Source organism: Lissotriton vulgaris, chromosome 1_1 (genome assembly GCF_964263255.1).
Source record: "Lissotriton vulgaris chromosome 1_1, aLisVul1.2, whole genome shotgun sequence".
Taxonomy (NCBI): domain Eukaryota; kingdom Metazoa; phylum Chordata; class Amphibia; order Caudata; family Salamandridae; genus Lissotriton; species Lissotriton vulgaris.
The window spans coordinates 217,722,826-217,742,995 of record NC_141685.1 but is presented as its reverse complement, the minus strand read 5'-3'; the positions used below and the strand labels follow the sequence as shown (position 1 = coordinate 217,742,995).

Sequence of the window (20,170 nt, the reverse complement as noted above, 5' to 3'; positions counted from 1 at the left end):
ACCAATGTTTTGATGGAGGCTCTTCAACCTGGGGTGGGCTCACTGGAGCCCTAGTTCACCTTTAAAGAAGACCTCACCAATGTGCTCTTGGAGGCCTAGGTGAAACCTTGGAAAGGGACTCCTGTGCATTGCATATTGTGCGGTACTGTCTGCCCCCTCCCAGCATCCCTTGCCTGGGGCCTTGGTTGTGCAGGTCTCAACAGTAAAGGTTAACCCAAGCGCATTCTCTACTATTCCACCAAATAGGGAATCCAAAAGGCTGGGCACCTCTGGAATCTCATCTTTTCATCCACCAGTCTTGCCTTACAGTGAATGGATATCGAATTCCTCTTTGTTTCATACTCCCATCAGTTGTGGCACTCAGTTGCGAAGCTTCTTTCCATGTGTCCCGTGGAAAGCTGTGCCATCCTCAACCAAATTTTCATGTATAGCAAGGATGCATCAAACTTCGTCGGTATGGACTGGACACTACAGACTTCCTGGATAGAGCTGTGACTTCTATGGTGGTGCTGCATCACCACACCTGGATGTGGTTCACTTAGTTCTAGGGGGATACCAAAGCATCCCTGGTTGGCATGCCCTTCGATGACTTCCACCTAATTGCTGACAAGGCGGACACAGTGCTTTCGCAAGAGCAGGGCCACTGTCAGATCCCTCTGCCTCTCTTTATCTGTCCTGCTGCAACAGCAGTCCTTTCACCTCTACTGCAGACATGGAAGGGGCAACTTGAGGCATCCACAGTATCAGCCATATTCAGTCCAATAGCCGGCCCAGCCCTTTCAAGGATGGTGTTGTGAATCCCAAAAAGGATGCAGGAATCAGTCCCAGTGTGCTTCTCAGCCCCCTGAACCCTCCGACTGCTGCAGCTTACAAACTCCTTGTCTCAGTGGTTGGTGATCACCTCTGACAAGTGAGTGATTCAGATTGTTCATAAGAGACACATCCTACCTTTTGTACCCCTCGCCTACTGCAGTTATCTGAAAAACAACTGATGGAGGACCAACTTTCCTTACTCTATCAGGAAGTGCACTTTTTTGGCCAAACAAGATATTGAGAGGGTGATCACACCAGAAGTAGGGAGTGTTTGTTATTCCTGCTACATTCTGGTGCCCCAAAAAAATGGAGTACTCCGTCCTGTACTAGATCTGTGTCTTCTTAATGCCTTTCTAAGGAAAGAGAAATTCAAATTGCTCAAGATGGCTCAAGTCCTCTCTGCCCTGGATCCTGGAAACTGAATAGTAGCATGGATTCTGCATATTTTCACATCCTGGTCCCACTGGTCCACATGATTCACCTGCTTTTCACAGTAGGCCACAAGCATTTCCCGTTGGCTGTGCTCCACTTCAGCCTTACCAGAGCACAATTATGTTTACATAAGTGATAGTGGTGGTTGCAGCCCATCTACATCGTTCTGGGATTCCAGTCTACCACTACCTTGATGACTGGCTGCTAAAGGCGGGGTCATGCCAGCTAGTTTTCAACCACCTCTATACTATAGTGAGCCGTTTGTATTCACTATCAATGTGTAAAAGTCATACCTGACTTCCTCTCACACACATCTTTTCATCTTAGCAACTCTGGCTACTGCAAGCATGTTGTGCCCCTGTAACTCAAATAGGGGGTTAGTCAACTGACCCTTGGAGTCATTTCCGGGATCCTGGGTCAAAGCAAGGCAGGTCCAGTCTGCCTTCTTCAGACAGCAGAGTAATCCTTCATCTTAATTTTCTATGCCAGACTTCCATTTCCACTTGCCAAAAGGATCTCGTTAATGACTGTTTAAGCCCAGAGACCGACTAATAAATGAGCTGTTTTTCTAATCTTACTGGACCATTTATAACCAGGGGGAGTAATAACACTACACATGAAAACTCACAGGCCAGAAAATAGGCAACACCAATAAGACGCAAAGTCTATCCAGCCTTGAACGTGGTGATCATAACTGACCCCCTTTTCATGAAAATCATTTCTTAACCCTTGGGTTGGGGCAACGACAGCTAACCCTTGTTTGTGACATCAAATTTATGGTCTTGATAAAGGTGGTCTTGAATAAGTGAACCCACCGAAACGCGTCAACGCATTCTTTAGTATAATTCAAGTCTCCAACACCAAAATTGATATGCTAATGTAATAGCAATACAACATCGGTGTCCCCACAGCGGAGCCAGAATATACGAATTGTATTCAACTATTGAATGTTGTATTCGTTCTGTCTTTTGAATTGTGCAGGACGCAAATGTATGTACTCTTTGTCAAAATATTTTTTAATTGTATTTTAGAAGTAGGGATCTAGATCAGCTTAACCCTTCACTGTGTTTTTAAGTTTTTTTCATAATAAATGTATTTTTAAGTATTTTTTTGCTTTTTGTTGTATGTATTTGTGACACTGTAAGGTTGGTATTACAATCTGTACTGAGTTCGTCCCCAGGGGAATCCTCCCTTCCTTGGTTGTATAACCCTATTTCCCTTGGTGTTTCAAGGGGTTCCTCTCAATTCCCTACACAAATAAAACCCATGACAGACATTTTAACTTCCTCATTACCAATTGTATATCGCTCCCAAAACACAAAGAGGACATTTTTAATCTTTTAATTGATCAGAAGCTGGATGCTCTATTTTTAACAGAGACCTGGCTAAATGCTAGCTCAGGTCAGGACATTGCCACGGCCCTATGCCCATACTACGCCATATTCAGGAAAGACCGATAGAACCAAAGCGGGGGTGGCATAGGTATTATTGTTAAGAAAACATTCAAATGCAAATGGGAAGATCTTCATTTGGCCAATTGTGAAGCTGGTCTTTTCATACTGGCCCTGACACCCCATTTACAGGGATCCTGAATTATCGTCCACCAGGTGCGGCCAGGGATTGGGTGGCGGCTCTATCAGAGTGTATCACCCCACTCCTAATGGAAGCATCCATGTTCTCTATTCTTGGGGACCTCAACCTGCATCTGGAGGATCACAGTTGTCCTACGATGCTCAATTTTCTGTCTGATCTAGAAGCACTCAATGTCCAATTAATGAACAATGGCCCCACACACATTGCAGGTCACTTATTGGACCCAACTTTTGCAAACTTTGATAGCATAATGTATGAGCCCGCATCTCCTATTCCATGGTCCGACCATTACCTCATCAATTTTAAAATCTGGGTTCCTACTGCTAAAGACCTGATTAGATCTGAGGTGTGGTTCAGGAACTGGCAAAAACTCAATATAAATGATCTCAATGCACAGCTAATATGGTCTAGTCCCGATATTGATCCAAAGGAGCTTAAAATTAGAGACTATAAAGAGATCAACAGCTGGCTATCTAGGGCCGCACAAACCATAGTCCCGCTTACTTTAAGTAAATGGAAATCATGTAATCCCCCAGTCCCGTGGTTTACAGAGAAATTAAAGGAAGAAAAAAGTAATTGCAAAAAACTAGAGAGGCAGTGGAGGAGAGACTATGATTCAGTTAACAAGGAAATAGATAAAAAAGCACTTAATGCCTACCACCTGTCTTGTAAAATAGCTAAGGGAAACTACAAAAAAAATAATCCATCTTAGCGATAATTATCGGATGTATGACGTTACAACGCATACTTTTACAACACATACCTTTACAACGCATTTTTTACAACGCAACATCCATAACAACGCATTCCATTACAACGCATGCCATCACAACAAATTTTTAAAAACTACCTTTACAACACATTCCATTACATCGCATACTACCTTTACAACGCATACCATTACAACGCATAACATAACATTGCATGTAAGGTAAGTATTGGATAGTGTAGGGGTAAAAATTACTATTCTAACTCCAGGGGGTGCAATAGTAGGGTAAGTGTTGGATAGTGTAGGGGTAAAAATTACTATTCTAACTCCAGGGGTGCAATAGTAGGGTAGGTGTTGGATAGTGTATGGGTAAAAATTACTACTCTAACTCCAGGGGGTGCAATAGTAGGGTAAGTGTTGGATAGTGTAAGGGTACTATGTGTTGTAATGGTATGCCTTGTAATGGTATGCGTTGTAATGCCTGCGTTGTAATGACATGTGTTGTAGTGGTATGCGTTGTAGTGTCATGCGTTGTAATGGTTGCGTTGTAATGGTATGCGTAGTAAAAGTTGCGTTGTAAAGGTTGTTTCCCATAATTATCGCCCCTCTTGATGATATGCCCCGAATGCTGCACTGCTATCAGAAGGACCAGAGTAAAAGAGTGAGCACGCGTCTCTGTTGAGATTGCGTGACAATATCGTGCCCCTTCTGTAATGCAGAAAACATTACCAAAATTATACAACACCTCTAGCATAATACTTCAAAATGTCAACCTAGCAGAGAATCTGCCAGGATGAGTACAGCACTGGCTGTTTTGTGGGGATAAAGGTCTCCAAGAGATACATAACTGCCCTCCCTTGTCAAAATCCCTAACACAGGGACTGCTTTAGCACTGGGGGTGCAGGGTGTGACAATCTTTTTCTGAACCCCCTAATGACCACCTTCTCCACGGATTCGCTCACTACCATCCTCTAACATGCACCTCCTCATAGCCCCTCTCTCGTATGCATTTCATTGGTTTAATAGCACCACTCATTCCAGTGTAGGCGTAAGAGCACTTTACATCACACACACATTATAGAAAGTCAATGAATCTTACATGTGTAAATCACTCTATAGGAAATGTAGCATAAAACAATGAGGATTACAAGGTGTAGGAATGACGTCATCCATACTGGTAGGCAGTATATTTCAAAAGTGTTGGTCTGGAGAAGAATTGTCGTATCACAGTGGTTGAGGTTGGCTTTACTAATAAGAAAGTATTTCTATCCAAAATGACCCTTTTTAGCAACATTGGGATAATGAAAGACTGGGGAAAAAGAGAACACTCTAACCTATAGAATACAGTTCTTTGATGACAGTCATAAGTCACTGTGCTATATTAGGATTGTAACTTATGGCCTGCAAGTAATAAAAGGATTTATGTGGTAAAAAGTGCCCGCTGACCTATCCACAAAAAATACACTTATTTGAGCTGCATGGTACACTTTCTTTGCAGCAGGCCTAATAATCCTCTGTGCTACTTTATGATGAGTCAACACTGACCTTTTAGACAGGACACAGGCAGTTCCCGGCCTCAATCGGCCACCAGGAGTAGTTCCACAGGGACCGGCCATGGCCAAACTCTCTCACCTCAGTTTTATCGGTGTTAATTTTCAGGAAGCTATGGTTCATCCAGGTCATGATATCACTGAGACAAGCATGAAACCTGGTTGCTGTGAACTCTGGTTGATTGAGAATAGAAATAAAAAGCTGTGAATGATCGGCATATGAGACCAATGCAAAACCATGCTCCCTGATAAGTCTGGCCAACGGGGTGACGTAGATATTAAACATTGTCGGGGATAGGGTCGATCCCTGTGAGACCCCACATGGAAGATGGAAACTATCAGATTTCAAGCCATCCCAGAACAAATGCAGAAAGGAGGAGAGGAGGGCTAGGGCAGCGTCCTCAACCCCCACATCCTTCAGCCGCTGCACTAATACCGAGTGATTCACGGTGTCAAATGGTGCCGAAAGGTCTAGGAGTATGAGGACCGCCCTGCCTCCTCCATCCTCAATTTTTCGGATCTCCTCTATTGCAGTAATCAGGGCAGATTTGGTGGAATGATAGGACCGAAATCCGTGCTGCATAGAATCCAGCAGGTTATTTGTGTCTAGATAATCACTCAACACCTTGTTTACTGATTTCTCCAAAATTTTTGCTACTATTGGCAAGCCAGCAATTTGTCGACAGATTTTCTGCTGATTGGGATCCAAGGTCGGTTTTTTAAGCAATGGCCTAATGACCCCTTTTTTCTAGGTTGTAGGATAGATACCTGATTCCAAACCTTGGTTGACAAGAGGTTTAAGCTTATCACAGATCTTCCTAGCAGCCTGGTGCATAATGGTAGGAGGACATAGGTCATTGGGGGATCCAGAGTTTGTGGAGAGGAGAAGTTTTTGAACCTCGTCATTAGTGATTTTCTGGAAACAGGATAATCTGCAATGAGTTAATCGAGCATTGGCAGGGAATCGACATTGCTCATCCTGAGTCCCCCGAGGGTCCAAGAGATCATTATAGATCACTTGCACCTTACTCTGAAAATAAAGGGCCAATTTATTGCACATTGCTTGGTCTGCTTTGAATGCATTATCCTGCTGCGGTTTTGTCAGCAGTTTGACCAATTTAAATAATTCCTCAGTGGAATTTCCAGCTTCCTCAATCTTAGTTTAAAAAAATAACATTTTAGCAACAATGATTGCATTCTTATATTGGTGGAGCACTTGATTATAGATTACTTTCTTCTCATTACTATAATCTTGTCTCCAGAGACATTCCGCTCTCCTGCAGCTTACTTTTAGGCACTTAAGCTCAGAGCTGTACCAGGGTGACGATATCTTAGATCTTTTTACTGCCACCAGCTTTTCAGGTGCAACACGATTAGCCGCTGCCAAAAGCCATTCATTAAACTGGGAGAATGCTTCATTATTATCATTCAATAACGGGGTGAGAAAGGGGCCCAGAGCCAGCTCTAGGTTGTTGCCTTGAACTTTGTTCCAATGTCGGACTTTTACCTTGGATGGCTTGGTTTGAATGCAGTGGTTAGGCTGCATAACTTTGATGTAAGAATGGACAGCCTTATGGTCTGTCCATGGGAGAGTTAATGTTTTGGTCAAGTTGATATGTGAGTTATTGGATAAAATGCCGTCCAGAGTGTGGCCCGCCCAATGGGTGGGTTCAGATACTAATTGAACTAAACTAAAAACTGCAAGATTATCCAGCAGTCTGGCTGTTTCTGAGTTATTTATTAAATCTATATGGTATTTTAAGTCGCCCAGGATTGTAAGGGAGTGAGAGTCAGTATATGACTCCGTAAGCGTCAAAAAAGCTTGGGAAAAGCAGCCCTGGGTCCAGTCGGGTGATACTTAAGAAGCCCCTGAAAGGTAGTGAGGTTATTTAATTTTATACAGAAATGCAGCGCCTCTGCTGGTAAAACTGATATGGCTTCCACCCGCATCTTTAAGTGATCTTGGTAAATAATGGCTATGCCACCTCCTCTACCTTCCTTTCTGTCTTGTGAAGTAACTGCATAGCCCTCTGGTAAGGCGATGTTCCTGTCTGGGCATGAGGTATTGTCCGTCCAGGTTTCTGTCTCAAAAAGGATGTCTGGGGTGGATACCTGAATCAGATCTTCTAGCTGATATTTATGTTTTCCCACCGAGTGAACATTCAATAGGAGGCATTGCATGAATGGTTCATGAGTAGCATTTGGGACATTGGCTAGCCCGTTTCTGGTAGTGTTCATGGCCATCTCCTCCGTTACTCTATTCTTGTACGCCTCTGTCTTTTAGACCGCGTATCCTCGCCCTGCCCTACTTTTGTGCTCAGTGTAATTAGTAGTGTCAGAAAGGGCACATAGAGCAGAGGAACTCTGCTGCATTCTGGTGTTGGAGGGACATATTGTGGCCCCTCCAATTTGAAAAATAGGATGCAATTACTGACCCTAGCTGAGTTCTTAAAGAAATGTCATTGTCAATCCCAGACTTTTAGTAATTACCTTCTTGGTGGGTGCAGAGTTCCCCATTTCAGTGGGCCAAAAGGAATCACTCTACATGTCTAATGTGTTACTCAAGATGACTTTTGTTTATCCACATTGAGTTTGAGATAGCTTCTACTTATCCAATCATGGTTGAAAAGCATCATGTTTTGAAAATTCTTCTGGGAAGCCAAAGAGTCATCCAACCTAAAGAGCAGCTGTAAGTCGTCTGCATAGTTGTAGATTGTGCTGTTCACATTGCTTAAAGCTTGGATGAAAGGATGGATATAGATGTTAAAGAGATGTTGGGAAATAGAGAAGCCTTGTGGTACCCACGAGAGAAGTTAGTGTGAAAGGATAACCATTGAGATACTTTATTTATAAGTTGGTTAGAGGACTGTTTATCAGGGTCATCCAGGCCAGAGACGAGCCCCAGGACAACAATGAAAGGACAACACTCCGGGGATAAGTTGACAAGGGAAGGAAAGCGCTTTGTGGCATGAGCTGTATTTGGGGTAGCTGGACTATGGTTAAGGACCTGGTTGCTCGTCTGTTCAGTTACACCATCCATCACCCAAGTTAACGGCAGGAGAGTAACTTTTAGAAGACACAGCAGGGACTGGGTGTGGCAATCGCCCCTCAAGCACATCTATCTCTTTGTTAATGACCCCCTCAACCCTCACTAAATAACTGTCGATGGGGGAACCATCGGCTGCAACTGAGGGCACAGCGGGTGCTGCCTTCCTTTTTACCCATTGTGCCAACCAAAAGGGGAGCAGCGCAACAATCACGCGATGGGGAGTGACACAGAGGCAGGAAGATCAAGGGGGCAATGCCGCAATCTGACAAGGGCCTTTATGTGCAGGTAGGTAACGCTGGCTCAGAGATCCCTACACATGCGTCCAGCATAATACAGCTCTTAGCACCAGACTCACCAAGATTTTTGCATTTTCCACCTTCCCTAGCTGGTGTAAACACTGTAGCCTCCGCCCACAAGCTCAAGGTGCAGGTGAGCTCACCTGAGATCTGCATCAGATGTGACTCCAAGCGTAGTTGCTGCCCTCCACTGCCCTTCAGCCATAGGTCATATGTTCTGCAAACCACTGTAGTAGTAGTAATTGTATTGTACAGTTAATTAAAACTCACAATTTTTAAAGTAATAAACCACTGAGGCATTAAAAGTAAATCAAAGAAAGTAAAGGTAAAAACCATTATCTCATTTTATGCTTTAACATTTTAAGTCCAGTGGAGAAGTGTGGCTCACTGGTTAGAGGAGGCATACCCTGAAGCTGAGGTCAGACCCGGGACCAGGGTTCGATTCCCGACGCGGCAGGGTCCTGAACCAAATTGTCCATGGACTCGATAATTCTCGCTTTGGTGCCCACTCTAAGCACGAGTTCACACTATGCAGCTCTGGGCAACAAGCTTGCTTAATCTCCACAACGGCCCCCCCACGGCGGGATGCCTGGCTTTCACCTTGGGGATGCCCAGCACGGGTGATCTCACAGGGAAAAACCAGGACGGGTTCTCAAGGCAAGCGCCGAGATGCCCAAGGGTTAAAAACTCGAGTGCTATATAAGAACACACATACATACATATATACATACAAACTGCTGTGCTTTCGATAGAGGTTGTATTGAGTCCCGAGTTTTATGTCTGTTCCGCTTTTTTGAGGTTGATATAAATATGGACAAAATGGCAATGTTTCAGGGTGTCTGCTCAAGCCTTTTGATGTGTGTAAGGGTGTGGATAAAGTGCTTGTGCTTCAAAGATGCAAACGTGAGTTGGATGTAAGAGGGGTTATTTAGGTTGACTCTTAAAGTCCTCAGTAAAAGAAGACCAGCTGCCTTCTATTCTGCTTTCGCTTGTGACTTCAACTTAAGTCTTTCTGCAACTTTAGCAACATACTTTGTAAAATGGCAGTTTAGTTGGATCTCTTCTGGATTAAAACATAATTTTACTGCCAGCCTACAGGTACTGATGCCCTTCTGATTCATTGATGGTCAAAGTAAGGCACGTCTTATGTATAACAGACCTGGGCAGATGCAATAATATGCCTTTGTTTTCCTGATCCACAAAGTTGGCAGGGCTGTTCTTTTGGTCTCCTTTTCCATGGCAGAAAGTGAGTGAGAATTGGTATAATGCCAAAGCGCAGACTCTTTTGTTTAACTCCCATTTTAGATAAGCATGTGGTGTAAGAGCTGTGTGGCCATTAAGTACTGTCTATAGGTGGGCCCGCTTGGCCAAAGATTCATTGTCTTCTTTTGTGGATTATCAATCAGGTACTCTCTGGGTAATTTCTCTCGATGTGACAGTTCAAACCATAGATGCCCATTTAGAGATCCCTGCTCAGCGCCTCTGATCTTATGCCAGCTTTTTTTATAAGCACCCCTTCTTTCCATGGTTTACTTCTGGATACTGAATTCCAGGCGTATTTGGGTGGGTAGCACATAGTTTGGTAGGTGAAAGATGACTCTATCTGACTTACCAATTGTTTTGTCTAAAACTATTGCATCTTTCCCCTGCCTTGGTTCACACCTATATGTGAGCATTGGCTGCAAACGCGCTTGAATCACTTGTAAGGGTGGGCGTAAAATCCGTTTTGTGGGCGAATTTGCGGATTTTCTGCGATTTCGCAATCCGCGAATCTCGCGAAATCGCGGTTGAATCAGCAGGGACGAATTTTTAGCCAAGCAAGGGTTACAGCAGCAGGTGCAAAAGTTGAACCTATTTTCTTTGTAACCTTTTACAAAAGGGTTACAAACAAATTAACTTCAACTTGGACACCTGCTGCTAATTGCTTCCTGGCGCCTCGTTGCCTACTTGCAACTATTCTCTGTCCCTGCTCTGACCCTTGAAGCAGGGTCAGAGAATAGTTATAAGTAGGCAACGAGGCACCTGTCCAAGGAATTAAACCTCATCAGGAAGCACTTACAGATATAAAAAAACAGGAAGAAGGGAGAGGATCGCAAATACACCCATTTTGAGTTGTCAGGAGGGGTTAAACTAAAAGAGACCTGTACAGCACAATTTTCATATGCATTTTGCTAAAAATAAAAAGCTGTATGTCCTGTAGGGGCAACTCAGGAATCTGGCCCTTCAGAGATCCGGCCTCTCTTTCTTTCTCTCGTTCTCTCTCTCCCTCTCTCCTTCCCTCTCTTTCTCTCTCTCTCTCTCTATCTATCTATCTAGCTATCTATCTATCTATCTCTCTCTCCCTCTCCCATAAACGACTGCATGGGTAACTTCGCTATGCAAGCTGCTCACGAAGACGCAAAAAACCCCGCGAACACGCAAAAACCACTGCGAACACGCAAAAAACCCCACGAACACGCAAAAAAACAAAAATTCGCACAAATTCGCGAATTTTGCAGATTGCGAATTCGCAAATCCACAAATTCGCGGATCGCGAATTCGCTAAATTCGCCCATGCTTAATCACTTGTAATAAGGGACCTAATGTTTGATCTGGTAGGACTTAATTTAGGGGCTTCATTGGGAGGAAGCTTGTGGTGCCCTTCCATTGCAAAGCCTCCAGTTGGGGTTTGTACGAGCCTCTGCTGTCGAGTAGGACTCCGAGATACTTGTAGTTCGTTACCAGCTGTAGCCTGCTCCCATCTAGGTACCACGTGATTTTCTTGGTCTTGTTGTAATTCACTGCCATAATTATTGTTTTCTTTTAAGTTAATATGTAATGCATTGCATTGATAGGATTTATTTATGGTGTTCAGCAGATGTTGGAGGCCGATTGGGGTCTGGCTTATTAAAACCAAGTTGTCCACGTATAGGAGATTGGACAGTGAGATATTTCCCAAGCGTGGGGCGTGCAATGTACTATTGTCCAATCCCCCTGGCAGGTCTGCTAAAAGAAACTGCATGAGGGCTAGAACACACCCTTGTTTTAGGCCTTTAGAGGTGTTGAATCGCCTAATATTTAATGTTTATGCTAGAGGTCTACCCGGTTTATGCTAGAGGTCTACCCGGTGGTAAAGCATCTAGTACCATTGACCTTCTTGATTTTTATCTTAATAAGTACAAAGGAACAAATGACATTGTGGTGGCTGGAGACTTTAACTGTACCTTCGAACCACTGGAATTAAACGATTTTGATCTGGGCCACGATGAAGATATGCTATGGGAAATCCCCAAATTATTCTTGGCCCCGATCAAGAAGTGGGCAGAGGCAGCCATCCATTTAAAAACCCTATGCATTGAGCACGGTCTAAGAGCAGCTAATGGGAGGACCCTGTCCGATAAGAAGGGGTCAGCAACCCATAATAGTGGTAGTCGTATTGACTAAATTGTAGCTAATAAGGAATTTTGGCCACAAATAATAGATATGACCTTTAAGGATAAGGTAGAGAGTGACCATAACCCTCTGTTATTGGAACTAATTTGTTTGGGCACAGACATAGATGTTGCCCGTTCTCCAGGAGTAGAAATCCATCTAAGTAATGACACTAGAAGAGTCAAATGGTCGAAACTATTATTAAAGGAAGATCAGTTGGAAGCCATTAATACTCTGGTGTCAAATGCCCTAGTGGACTTCCGTAGTACCCTGGCACACCCAGGATATGAGACCAAATTTACAACAGTACATAACAACCTTTTTAACAACCTGAAAGGGTACTTTACTGCAACAATTTAAAATATGAAAAATCCAGTAAAGGTTCCCAAAGACTCATGGTATGGTACTTCATGCAAGTTAGCCTATAAAGCTGTTGCTTCAGCAATTAGATCTAAGGATAGGGAGAGTATCCGTTGGGCGAGAGTGGAGTATAAGCTGGCACAACACAAAGCACAAAAAAGAATGGGATGAGGACTATGGGCAGGAGTTGTATGGTGCCAGCCTCGAAAGGAACATGGTTGGCTTTTGGTATCTGCTGAAGTGGGGTAAGGGTGGTAACAGTCCAACACCGATTACCCATGTTACACCCGAATTATGGGTATCTCACTTCCACAAGCAATTTGCTGGTGATCCCGTAGAATATGATCTTCTTCAGGGGAACTGGGCTGTACAAGTTGATACCCCATAATCAAAAATAGAATGGACACTGGTATCTACAAAACCGTTGGTTTGTATTCGAAAACCCTCATAGACATCCTGGTTTAATCGTTGCGGTGTATCTTTTTTCCGCCCCCACAGGAGTCATGGCATATTCATAGGGTAGTCGATTAACGTGCTGGATGCCTGCCTCACCCGAGGCTACCTCCGGTACAGGTAGAAGTGTCCATGAATATTGGAAAAGGAAAAAAGTTTGAAAAATAGGATAAAAATAGAGTCTCACCTGGGAGTTTATTTATTGGAAAAAAGGGGTGTAGGCACTATTGGTAAAAAAATTGCGATATGGTGGTAATCATGTTACTGGATTACCGCATGTCTTGAAAAATGTGTCTACATGTTTCAGCTCTCTCAGCCCAGCCGGGTCTACAGAGCCTTCGTCAGGACAAAAACATATACAAAAAAGAAGAAGGATAATACCTCACACAACTTGTGTAGTATTGGGTGATAAGTATAGTCAGTTTAAACTTAGATTTCCTGTATTAAGCTCAATGATAGCTTCAACAGGGGTCGGAGAGTCGCTTGTGGTCTTTGCCATGAGGTCCGGCGCTGTGTCCCCTGTGCTGACTCTGCCCCTGGACTGTGTTTTACCAAACAGGAGGTCGAAATTGCCCTAAACAGTGTACGGAGTGGCAGAGCCCCTGGACTTGACTGTGTTCCTGCTGACTTGTTTTTACATAATAATGCACTTTGGGTATCATATATTGAGCTTCTTGCAAATGCAATTGCGAAAGGCTCCCCAATACCTGAGTCATGGAAAGGCGCAGTGATCTTACCTATTTTTAAAAAAGGGGATCGATCAGACCCAGGGAACTACAGGCCAATCAGCCTAATTGATTGCCTGCAAAAGGTTACGGCTAGTCTTGTGTTGGCCCGCATCCTGGATTGGATCGAAAAATGTAATATCTTATTCCCATTACAGGCAGGATTCGGTTCTCATCAGAGCACAATTGACCAAGTTTTTAGATTTGTTTTAATTTACTGGAGTGTCGTTATCCTCAATGGTGGGCGAATATACGCCGCCTTTGTCGACGTAAAGTCGGCTTTTGACTTGGTTCCCAGAGCTAGGCTATGGGATGCTCTAGCCACACAGGGCCTACCTAGGGAACTGTTGTCCTTTGTGATAAAACTTCATGAAGGGAACTTTGCCCAGGTCCGCATGGCAAAGTGACTGACAGATTCCAGGTTGACTGTGGGGTCAGGCAGGGGTGTGTATTGGCACCTACATTATTTTCACTTTACATAAACAATGTGACCAAATATTTTGAAAACCACCCTACAGATACACCAACCCTAAATGGTAGGAAAATACCTTTATTAATGTTTGCCGACGATACGTTGTTATTATCAAAGACACAGCAAGGGCTACAGAGGGCCATAATAAGATTTGAACAGTTCTGTAAGGACTATGGACTCAGCATAAATGTTGATAAGACCAAGTTTATCGTCCTTCATAAACAGAAAGAAGTAAAAGGTTCAGTCACTATGAATAGCGTTGCACTGGAGCAGACAAATACCCTTTTGTATCTAGGCATCATACTTATATCTAAACTTAAGTGGAATTCTCATCTGGATATGTTGTTGCTTAGCAAAGCCCAGCTGTCTGGTGCCTTTTTAAGAGAACACTGTCAATCTCATACTAAGCCGATTGCCCCAGTACTGAAAATATATAATGCTAAAATGTCAGCCTCTGTACTGTACGGGGCACAATTATGGGGCCATAGTAATTTATCTGCACTCGGCACCTTGCAAAATAAATGTATGCGGTCCATCACAGATTTACCACAATCCACTCCCCTACTACCACATTATTACGACCTGGGTAGTCAATATCTGGAGGATGTGACTTGTTTTTAGACCTGTAGCCTACTGGAGAAGGCTCTGGGTTACTCCAGAGATAACAGAATATGCCCATGCTCTGCTAGAGGTCAGGGACATTGTAGGTGCAGGAAAAATCCTGTGGTTTAAGCAGGTCAAGAAACTAACTTAGGACAAAATCCTAAACTTACTACTTTGGTATTCACAGAAGTTAGGATTTTGTCTTAAGACAGACTTAAGACAGACTTAAGACAGACTTAAGTTAGGATTCTGTCTTAAGTCTGTCTTAAGTGTGTCTTAAGGCTGTCTTAAGACAAAATCTTAACTTCTGTGAATACCAAAAGTAGTAAGTTTAGGATTTTGTCTTAAGTTAGTTCTGTGAATCAGCCCCTATGTGACCTCGGGTTGAGCTCGTTGTGGCTAAATCCAATAAATGCAACTTTTCCAACTCGTAAAGTGCTAAAAGAGTTATATTGGAATATGGTCAAGATAAAACGATTCTCTACCATGACCAGTACTTCCTTGTCTAGGGTCTACCTAGAGACCAAACATGTCCCTGCTTACGAGAAATATTGGGACCTCATAACGGTCCGTGTGACAGAAAATGGTTCCACCAATTTAGGATAGGTACTCTTACTATCAATGGATTTACGGGCAAATGGGGTATAGGTCTATGTATGAACTGCTCGTTTTGTGTAACTCAAATGGAATCTATTGGTCATGTTCTTTTTATTTGTCCAGTATACCGCAATGTAAGGCTTAAATGGCTAAAGCCGATCTTTCAGTCATTGGGGGTCACTTCTGGCACTGAAGCCATATGGATCCTAAAAACAGATGAGAAAGAGCTAACCATAATTGCCGTTTCGAAATTCTTACACGGCATGTGGATAATTCGTGCTCATGGAATGAAAAATAGGATGTAAAGACCTGTTTTTTAACTTGGTTTTATCATATGACTTTTAATTAATGATTTTATGGTTATAATTGTCTTCCTTAAATAAATAAAAGTTTTACCAAATTATTTATTAAGGTATAAGCAAATCATGTAACTTTGGAAGTCTTTATGGGTATTTGTATTTTGTAATAATGTCAATGAAGTATGCTAACTGTTTTAAATTGTATATGTCTTTTATGATTATGAGATCGAAAAAAAACTACTTTGACTTGACTTGAGAAAACTGGCGCTCGAGTAGAAATCTACTCAAACGGCAGAAAATGACCACTTGCACTGTGTATGATGCAGTTTGCACTGCTTGCACAGTGCGGACAAGCATCCGGAACTGTGGGAACATCATTTTGCGCAGTGCACTACGCAGTTTGCTTAGCTCGCGCAGTGCGAAGTGCACTTTCCGTAGCTACGCGTAGCGCTACTTTGTGAACTACACCCAGAATTAGTTATCCCCAAACTTTTTCATCCTCCTATATTGTTTTCTGACCTGTTTTTGTTGGTTTTTGTACTCTTGGCACTTTGCTACTGCTAATCTGTGCTAAAGTGCATGTGTTCTCTCCTTTAAAATTGGCATCATTGGCTTACACCTGTTTGGATTATTTAATTTATCAGTAAGTCCCTTGTGGGGTATCCCATATACCCAAGGCCTGTAAATGAAATGCTACGAGTGGGCCTGCAGCCTGATTGTACCACACACAGAAGTAGCCTTGCAAACCTGTCTCAGGCCTCTGTCATTGCAGGGCCTGTGTGTGCAGTTTACTGCCCCATCGACTTGGCTTTTAGAACTGCTTGCCTAGCCTTAACCCCCCGTTTACTACATGTAGGTCACCCCTAAGGTAGGCCCTACATAGCCCTGTGGGCAGGGAGCTGTGTAGGTAAAAGGTAGGACTTGTGCCTGTATTGTGGCATGTGTTGGTAGTGACAAACAGTATATTTGGTTTCTCACTGCAGTGAGGCAGTCCTCTCATAGGTTTCCATTGGGAATTCCCTGACATGTCTTTCAGTAGTAATTTCTGATCTGAAAGGAGTAGTACTGCCATGTTGGGTATGTTTAGAATAGTAATGGAAAATCATGCTCACCAGTGTAGGTGGATTTATTATTACTATTTTAGAAATGGCAATTTTAGAATCCTGGACATTTCTCTGTGCTTATTACTGTATGTGCTTTGCAGCCTGACTCCAATCCATGTCTAAGGCAGAGTGACCGCTGTATTTTCCAGACAGCCATCACACAGGGAGGGCTGGATGTAACAGGGTTGCACCTGCATTCATCAACATGTTGAATGGTCTACCTGGGCTGGGAGAGTGAGGGGCATTGACTCTTTACATTTGTAAAGGCTGTGTCTTGCCCACACACAAAGGGCTCATTTACCTTCTACTGATGTCTGGAGCCAAGGCAAGGAAAGAGGGAAACTCCTGGGACTGACCAGATCTCGCTGGAACCTTCTCCACTTTCTAGAAGCAAGGCACCAGAGTATAAGTACAGGGGCTCTGACCCCACATGTTTACTACACTACTGGACCTGGAGGAACCTCTGCTGGAGTAAAGGCTGCTGTGCTGAAAGGATTTCCCATTACTGTGACTTACTATTTCTAGGAACTGCTGCCCTACTTTGCTGTGCTGCCCTGATGCCTGCTGACCTTTAACCTGCCAAGAGGGACCACAGATGGCACCTCGAGTGGCTCTCAGAGACACTGTGTGGATCTTGTAACCAGATGCTGCTGGATTTATGGAATGCCCTCAACAGAAGGATCTGTTCTGCTGCCTGGAAGGATCCCCATTTGGACTGCTTGCTTTATGGGGTTGACTTGCAGCCCACCGATTGCTTGGTTGCTGGAAGGACTACCACTTTACACAGTTTTATGTGCTGGTCTGCAGCCGGTTCCCCTGTCCCTGGGCTCCCAGTGATATCCCAGGGCTTAGTGGCCTGACCTGTGCTGCTGGGAAATCAGCACATGAAGAGAGCTTTTCCTATTTAGTTTTACAGCCTGAAGGGCTCTTTTCCTTCCTTGTTCACAGTGCAAGAAAGGTGCTTTTGTCTCCCCCTGCCCTGCCCGAGAAGTTTAGAGGGACAGGAAGGGAGAGCTGAGAAGGAAGAAGCGCTTTCCCTCTCCCTGCTCGTGACTGCCATGAGGAAGGCATGGAAATTGCCTGGCAACCTACCGCAGCGGTGTGCAGCCCCACCCGGTTCTCTGAAGCCCGAAGCAGGAACCTCGCCCCCGCAAAGGACTGCCGGATCACGCTCTGCAGCAATGGGCCGGCACCTATGTCTCCTGCCTTGGAGAGCTAAAGGAGGACTTCCAGTGAGGCGGTGGTGTTCTGCAGGAGGGACTCACTCCGGGCTGTGCCAGAGAGGATTTCCTGATAGGAGCGGGCTCAAAGTGCTTCCTGCACACCCCGCAGCAGAGTACCACTTTCCGGTGCTTGAACAGCCCATCCATGTAGGGGTGGGTCTACTAAAGGTGGCGTTCTCACCAGGATTGCAGAAGGGGAGTATGTGTGGCCGTCTCCATGTCCCCAAAGGGCACTGGGCAAGCTGCAATGACATTAAGTCTTTAAAAGGAGTTGGTGGGATACCTACAACCACACATTGGTCTGGGTTGGAGAACACAGGATGTGTGTTTCGCCCCACCCCCTTACTTGGTGTGCAGGTGCCAATTGTCCTGCATGCTAGGGTGAAACCTCTAGATAGGTACCCCGGGGCAGTGCCGAGGGGTATTCCCCATCAGTATACATCATGAATTACTGTATTAATGGTTGTAGGTGCGGAGGTGCTCCTGGGCCTACCTTTTGGGTTTCATGTACTCTACAACATGTAATAGAGGCTCAGAGGGAGTTGTGACCAGTGTTGTCTATGTACACACTTGAGGGGTTGTAGGATTTATTCACCACCTGCACGATTTTGTGCACTGTCATGGGTTTCTGCTGCATTTCATGCCCTAATGAGGGTGTGTGGTCATCGTTTTATTCCCTAACCGGCATTGTATGCCCTGATGTAATGTTGCATATTCAGACACTAATGTGATGATTCATGTGTTTTTATGCTGCATCTCATGCCCTGTTATAATGTGTGTCAGTTAAGGAGTTTTTGTAACCTGTGCTACCTATAAAGTGTTTACTTGATTGCACTACCTTTGTGGTTCTGTTAATTGCCTTGTTGGCAAGGTGATTTATGCGATTATGGTTTAATGTATTTTATGTATAATACAAAGGATTTTTCTAATGTAACCTTGTTTGGAGTCTCTTTTGTGGTGTTTTCATTGTAAACACAAGCACTCTGACTATCATCTCCTTGTGTTTGCTTTGTTAGTCCTAAATTGGCAGGGTATGCCCAGATGTGGGTCCCTTGCTCACTTTGCCACTGGATTCAACCTAGCCTGGCTGATTACGGGTGTTACCCAGAAACAGGTCCCAGGATGCTTGTTTCTGGTCCAGGCAGGACCTGGCATTTCAGATTATAATGTTCCCACAAGGCACAGGGTCAAGACTGATTTGCATATGGCTGGGTCCAAACTGGGGTGGCAAAGTGAGCTAAAGAACAATGCTGGATTCAACTCAGATCTGTGACTGGGGGTTAGTGTCTGACAAGTTTCATTGCTCCATCCATCATCTACTTGTGTTTGCTGTGCATTTATTGTGTCACTTGTGTGGGTGTTTTGTGCAAACGCTTTACACATTGCCTCTGGGATAAGCCTTACTGCTCTACCAAGCTACCAAGGGGGTGAGCAGGGGTTATCTTGGGTGTGTAACTCCCTTACCCTGACTATAGTGATGGGTTCTGCCCGGACTAGGTGCATAACTCAATGGCATGTGTTGTAAATGCATGTACATGGTAAAAACCTGAGTGGTAAAAAATGCGTTGTACAGGCATGATGTGGTAAAAACCTCATTGTAAAAGCTGTTTCCTGACACGTTACCCGGAGATTCATAAATAGCTTATACACCCAGAGTTTGTCTTGGGGAAAAAAAAGAGACACCATCCTCTGCTGGTATTGAGAGTTTTAGATAAGCCTCTCGGTGACCTGTGCCAGACCTAGCAAGTGTCTGATCAAAAGACATCAGTGACCAACTCACTTAAAAGAGCTGCTGTTTTGATTAATGTCCAATATCATACTTTTGTGCCATGTAGCATTCTAAAGATATACACCAAACTCAATAAATGCATCATATATTCCTGCCATTACTTTAAGGAAAAGCAACTACAACAGGGTCTATGGTATTTTTGAGTCTTTGACAGTGGTAAATATTTTCCTGCACAGCCTTTGGCAGAAAACGTAGCATTATTTTTGGTAGTCTATAAACAAATCTATCCAACACAACAATAAAACAAAACAACAATAATGAAACAAACCTAAGCAGCACCACAGCACATAAACATGCAAACACAAACGAGCAATGTGCTAACAACACAGTCGCAGTTCAACCCAACAAAACACAACATAAAAAAGCAAAGCAACATTCATTAGTCAACTCAAGAATACAGTAGCACAATAGTGGTGCTTTTTACTGCTGTAGTGCTGTTATGATGTTAAGTGGTGTGTTTTGTTGGTATTTTCTTGTGTTTTATTACAGTTGTGTTATTGTAATGTAGTGCTGTTGTTTTACCTCCACTGCTGCCCCTATTCTTAAACATAGACACAGTCTGATTTCACAATGCTGTGGGGCAAACCCATTTTCTTGATACAGTGATAGAAACTATTTATCCCCTCGGTCATATATTTAGAAACTCTGTGGCACATGGTCTAGGTGTTCAGCTCCTACCAGCATGAAGCACTT

General features: G+C 43.7%; 1 protein-coding gene across 3 annotated transcripts in view; it reads right to left on the bottom strand.

Annotated features, from left to right (window-relative positions):
- LOC147740926 (uncharacterized) overlaps nt 1-20,170 on the bottom strand; it is a 758,774-nt gene that overhangs the window by 29,129 nt on the left and 709,475 nt on the right. The gene's annotated exons all lie outside the window — the stretch shown is intronic.